Below are 6,000 nucleotides of genomic sequence, written 5' to 3' on the forward strand. Positions count from 1 at the left end.
TTCCAGTTTTCATCCCACCAACTCCATGCTCTCTGAGGAACATACGCTGAAGCCATGAAATGGCCCATCGAGGTACTTACTTATCCACATAGACATGCCAATGAGATTTCCCCCTTTACTACTTAAGAGGACTATCCTGAGATAAAAATATGATCCTCTCACATACATTTTTAGATACATTTGGACAGTTTGTGGCACGAGCTTTCTGCTGAGCAATCAAACAATAGCCTACCACCACACAGGGAGTCAAACTCCCCTCACTTTTTTCTTTTGCTTGTGCCAATTAGTCATAGTAGGGTGAATGAACGCTTTCCTTTTTCTTTCACAAAAAAGGGACTGCATTCATAATGATTAGCTAGTCTTCAAACTCAAAATAATATGTAGCTTTGATTGCAATAGCTGTGATTCCCTGCATCTCTTCAGATGATTTCATGTATACATTTCTGTTATGCAATGACTATAAACATCAAAGGGTTGCTTGCATCTATGGAAGCGACAGCACACATCACAGAATGATCAAGTACCACAGATGGAAATTTTGTATCATTTTGCATCAGCTCAAACACAACGCTTTTCAGAGAAGGCAGGTAATATATGAACAAAATATATGAACGGTAACTTCAAATGATGTAGACGTCGCTGGGCTGTAGCGCGTTCTTTTCTCAGGTGAAAAAGCAAATGGAAATATAAAAACATCCTGCCTGTGCATTAACATGTCTGGGAGGTCAGGCCTGAACAGGTGTGGGGGACTGGACTTCCAACTCCCATCAGCCCTGCATAGGCAAGGTGCTGGAGAGTGTGGTGGCAGTTCTTCATGCTTGAGAGAAATTGATTATCTGGGCTCTTTTCATTCTGGGTTCAAGCCAAGGCATCCCACTCCATCTGTCTCGGTCACCCTGGTTGGTGACTTTTGTGGGGAGACAGACAGGGGGAGTGTTGCTCTGTTGATTCTCCCTGGCAGCTCGGCAGCTCTCTGGAGCAGCTCTTGGGGGTTGAGACTGGAAAGTAGGAGACAATTTCCAGAGAGTAGCAATGGGGAACTTTAAGTCCACACCCTGGGAGCTTGGTATTCCACAGGGGTCCATCTCATTCCCCAGACTATTTGACGTTTTTGTGAAGCCCTTGGGGAATGTCATCAAGGGTTTGAGAATGATGTGTCATTGGTAAGCACAACTGAAGGAGGCAACACTGCAGCTCTCCTACAGTGTCTCCTACAGAGAGCCAGTGTGGTGTAGTGGTTAAGAGTGGTAGACTCGTAATCTGGTGAACTGGGTTCGCATTTCTGCTCCTCCACATGCAGCTGCTGGGTGACCTTGGGCTAGTCACGCTTCTTTGAAGTCTCTCAGCCCCACTCACCTCACAGAGTGTTGTGGGGGAGGAAGGGAAAGGAGAATGTTAGCCACTTTGAGACTCCCTAGGGTAGTGATAAAGTGGGATATCAAATCCAAACTACTACTACTACTACTACTACTACTACTACTACTCCTTCTTCTTCTTCTTCTTCTTCTTCTTCTTCTTCTTCTTCTTCTTCTTCTTCCCACACGGAACCCATTGGTTTAATTCCTCTTATTGCTTTGTCTAGCGCCAATTCCACATCTTCTAATCATTTTTGTTTTGTTCTGGATCTCAAATCCCTATTGCAACCCAACCCTTTATGATAGAGTCTATGAGCTGCCTAAGGTTATAATCCTGGCTCTTCAGCTAAGTTTGTCAAGAGTCCTTCACAATCACAATCTTCACCCTCTTTTTGAATTATTTTGTGGAACTTGTATCTTTCAGCTTTATTGTATTTATTGGTATGCCATGTTAGCACATGTCTGTAACATAGTTACTGCACTACTTTTCCTCTCGTCCTGGTTTAGCTGCATGCTGTTAATGACATTCGCAGCCTTGTTTTCAGGTATGAGCATAACTTATGCACTATATTCTGCTCTTTTCTGCATAACCTCTTGCTTGCTTGCGTGTGTGTTTGTGTGTATTTATTTTCCAAGATTCAATAGCTTTACCTGGACGTTTGAGGTCTCTCTCCAGCTCTTCAGCAGTTTATATTTTATTCTCCACTGCTTCCTCTATGAAGAAGGAGGATCTGGAGGTTTTTTATTATTAATTTGTCAAAATAAGAGTTACAGTGTTGTATAAAAATACCCACAAAACACTTTTCTCTGTCTATTCCAGTTGGCTAGGTGGTACGAAGACTTAGCCAGTTCTGTTACCAGCAGCAGTCAGTCAACAAATTGAAAGAGACAGTGTAACATTCTTACATTTGGCATCATCACTCGTTTTACCTTTTCAGATCATAAAGCATGTTTGCTCTGGACTCTAGACTTGTTAAAAACTGCTGATCACCCCCCCCCCCCAATTGCAGGCCCCGGGTGTTTTATATTGAAATGTTGCTTTGACTTAGCAGAAACTAGACCTGGTAACTCTTCCAGAGAGAGAGAGAGAGAGAGAGAGAGAGAGAGAGAGAGAGAGAGAGAGAACTTCTTCGTTTTCCTGAAAACTGTCTTTAGTGTGTAAGTGTAGATTTCCTTATGGAGGTGGGCAATACACTTTAGCCAAATAAGTTATTCTAGCCCAAAGCTGGAGTAAGCCCTTTATGTAAGCCTACAATTTTGGGTGGATTCCAAAATCAGATTACAAATTAATACAAATTAAAAAGTAAATGCATCGCCAACACACTGGCAGCAGGATATCTTCCCAGAAGCAGTTTTGCTTTCCTTCTTGATCTCTCTCTCTCTCTCTCTCTCTCTCGCTCTCTCTCTCTCTGTGTGTGTGTGTTTATTGCCTTGGAATTTTATCTGTGCAGACTTCCTTGAGAGTCAGGCAAGCTTTATTCTTGCTGCAAGATGAAAGGAAAGGGTAATCCTTGAGTCCTCAGGCTCCTAAAACATCATTTAATGTATGCTTTGTAGTTCACATCAAAGGTGGAGAATTGCACACAACATGCTAATTGTTCCTCAGAATTTACCTCTCATTATTTTCTATTTCTATATCATTGTTTATATTCTTGGCCACAGTGGCTTATTTTCAGGCCACAATAACAGCAGGAATTGTATATTTTGTCCTGTAGCGTAATATCCAAGGCTTGGGCCTGACTAAATATCAAATCATTTGAGGATGTTCACAATTTGCAATATTTTGCATTCTGCATTTAGATCTTGTGTGTTCTGCAGAATGTAGAACCTTGTAATAAGGCATTTACACGTATAAGACTCCTGCTTGAATTTCCTAGATGAATATAATAACTGCAATCACATTGCTTTTATTGAAATGTTCACACACGTGTACTCAATAACTTTTAGAGTAGAGCTCAGACCAGTTGGATGATGTTCAGGCTTCTTCATTCAGGATCCTCCCTGCTGGAAGGGACCACCCTCTGATTCTGTCCTCTGAAGTACCTCTCTCCTCCAAACGTCAGAGAAGCCAAAAGCTAGAAAATAAGCTAAGCCAGTCATTTCCTTGAGAAAAGTGAGGCTAATCAGCTAAGTAATGGTTGAATTGGCTGTAGATCCCTGCAGAGTTAAGTTTGTTTGCCATAAGGAGTTGTCCAAGGTTCTGAATGTGGTCTTTCTGTCTGATTCAGACTTGTGGCTTAGCACTGCCTGCTTCCTCTGCGTACTTCAAAGTCCCCACAGAACTGCATACTCTAAAGGCTCTTTCTAGCCAGCTGTAAGGTTTAAACCACCCCCGCTTGAAAGTCACATTGTATATTTCTCTCTCTCCCCCCTCCACAGACACACATACACACTGCAGAACATCCTTGGTGGTAGCTGCGCCCTGGCCACTATTAGCTATCAAGCCTTAACTGGCCACTGAAGAAGCAACTTCCAGAAATGTGTGCCCACTGAAAAAACACCATCTGAGCCCCAGCAAGCAAAAAACATAAACAAAAGGTTGTACCTTAACAGCCATTAACATTAATATTACTTCTGTGGTGCAGTTAAATCCATCGCAGGCAATGACATCCTTTACACCTTTCCCTCAAAGTCCAAGTAATGCCATAATTAATTATATCTGAAGTTGTGTTCCTATCGGAGCTGTCAACTTTAAAAACGATCTAGTTGATAAATTATTTGCTCAAAACTGATTTATTAATTAAAATGTAAATAAATTTGCATATTACCAAAGCTTCACTATAGATGCCCTTTTGAGATGTTGAAGGAAGTGTGAGGACTTAACATTTAATAAACAAAAAGCTGTTTCTCACTGTTATAAGGAAAGGCCATTCTTAATGGTTTCATTTTTCATACAGTAACACACCCAAACCAAAACAGTCTTAAAAACAATAAAATAATCACAAGTGTTCTCCAGCCTACCAATTAAAATGGGTCCAGACTGAATAATCAACCAAACTCTTAGTTGATTAGTCTATCAAACCAATTAAAGCTTGCAGCCCATGACTTCCATTCAACTCTTTTCATGAGTAGCATATAGTGGTCCTGAATGAAGATATACAAGTGGATCTCCATCTTTCACAGAATGGCACAGCCAGCCAGTTCACTCACAGCCTGGTATGGGTGCAGACCTCACTTGGTGGATCAAGGAACTAATTTTAAATCATTTGAACCTTGAAAACTGGCTATACATTTCTGTCTCCATGCACTTCTGTTTCTATAAATAACTGACTGGTAAGACAATTCTCTCTTTCAGAAAGTCATAACAATTTCTTCTCATCTCCATCCTTTAAAAAGTCCTTTTAGAGTACATGATGTTTTGACAATGTTTATTTAATCATTGTCAGCTGCTGGAAGATGTTGTTCTGCAAGCTGTCCAGAGATGGAACATACTGTCACAGTTAATATAAACGGGTGAATATTTCAACATTTGATGGAGCTATAGAGAATATGCAATCTGATGCTGAACTTTGAAAGTTTCTTTAACTATTTTTTATTCTGGCACTTGGAGAAAGAAGGAAAGATTTAATGGCCTCCTCTAGTAATCATTTGTATGAGAGGTAATCATAATACAGAATGTTTGCAATTTTAAAAATGAGGTTAGTCATGTGGTGGACAAGTTAGGAGTAGAGAGGCTCCCAAAATTCTCCTCATCCAGATGCCTCACTGGATTTTGGAACTCTACTCTTGTTCCTGAAGTGGAACGGATGCATTCAGAATGTTTATTTTTCAAAATTTCTACAGAGTTCCAGAGCTGACACTCTATCCTCTATACTACCCTGGTCCCTTAAGGTTGATAATGGTATGTTTTGCATGGCACTTTAGAGTGCTGAAATCTCTTCACGTACATTATCCCAGGAACCTTTACAATCACAATGGTGGGGTGGTGGAGTGAGAATGGGAAATATGCCCATGATCACCCTGGTCATGAATTTAGGGTGGCGAGGAAACATGAACTGGTTTCTCTTCCTGTTTCACAGCTCAGTCTCCATAAGCATCTGGAAGTAAGCCCCACTGAACTCAATGGGATTTACTTACAATACATGCCCACAGGTAATAAAGTTCATGTAATGAGAAAGTTCAGTAGGGCTTACACCCAGCTAAGTGGGAAATAGGATTGCGATTGGAGACTGTGCTTGTAGCCACCATGCTACAGTAGTTCCACAGCACTACTGGTAACCGGGACCACTGTGAGGGAGCTACCCAGGCCAAAGTGCTGCTTGAATGCACTTGAACGCTCCTGAATTACTTTGTAATCTGTCAGGCTTGAGGAATTCTCTCCCTCCCCCGACGGCACCAAGAAGCAAGGATGAAACATGAAAGTTCTTACTATGGTTTATTCAGACATAACAGTAAAAGACAAATAAATATGGTCGTTCCTCAATGGTGGCTTTGCTCACACTGAGCTCCTCCTCCTCCCCTCTCTAGCAACAACACCTGCTTCTATGGCGTCTGTCCGTGGACAATTGTCTCTGCGGTCTTTGTTCTTGCCCCCTTAATGAACACCACGTTTTTTGAGGGGGGCTGGTTATGCTGTCCAGTGACATGTCAGCTAGCTGATTTGTCTCCCCTCCTCCTTACACTGCAAACTCTGCTGTTTGCCTGT

Source organism: Podarcis bocagei, assembly GCF_964188305.1.
Source record: "Podarcis bocagei genome assembly, chromosome: 4".
Lineage (NCBI taxonomy): Eukaryota > Metazoa > Chordata > Lepidosauria > Squamata > Lacertidae > Podarcis > Podarcis bocagei.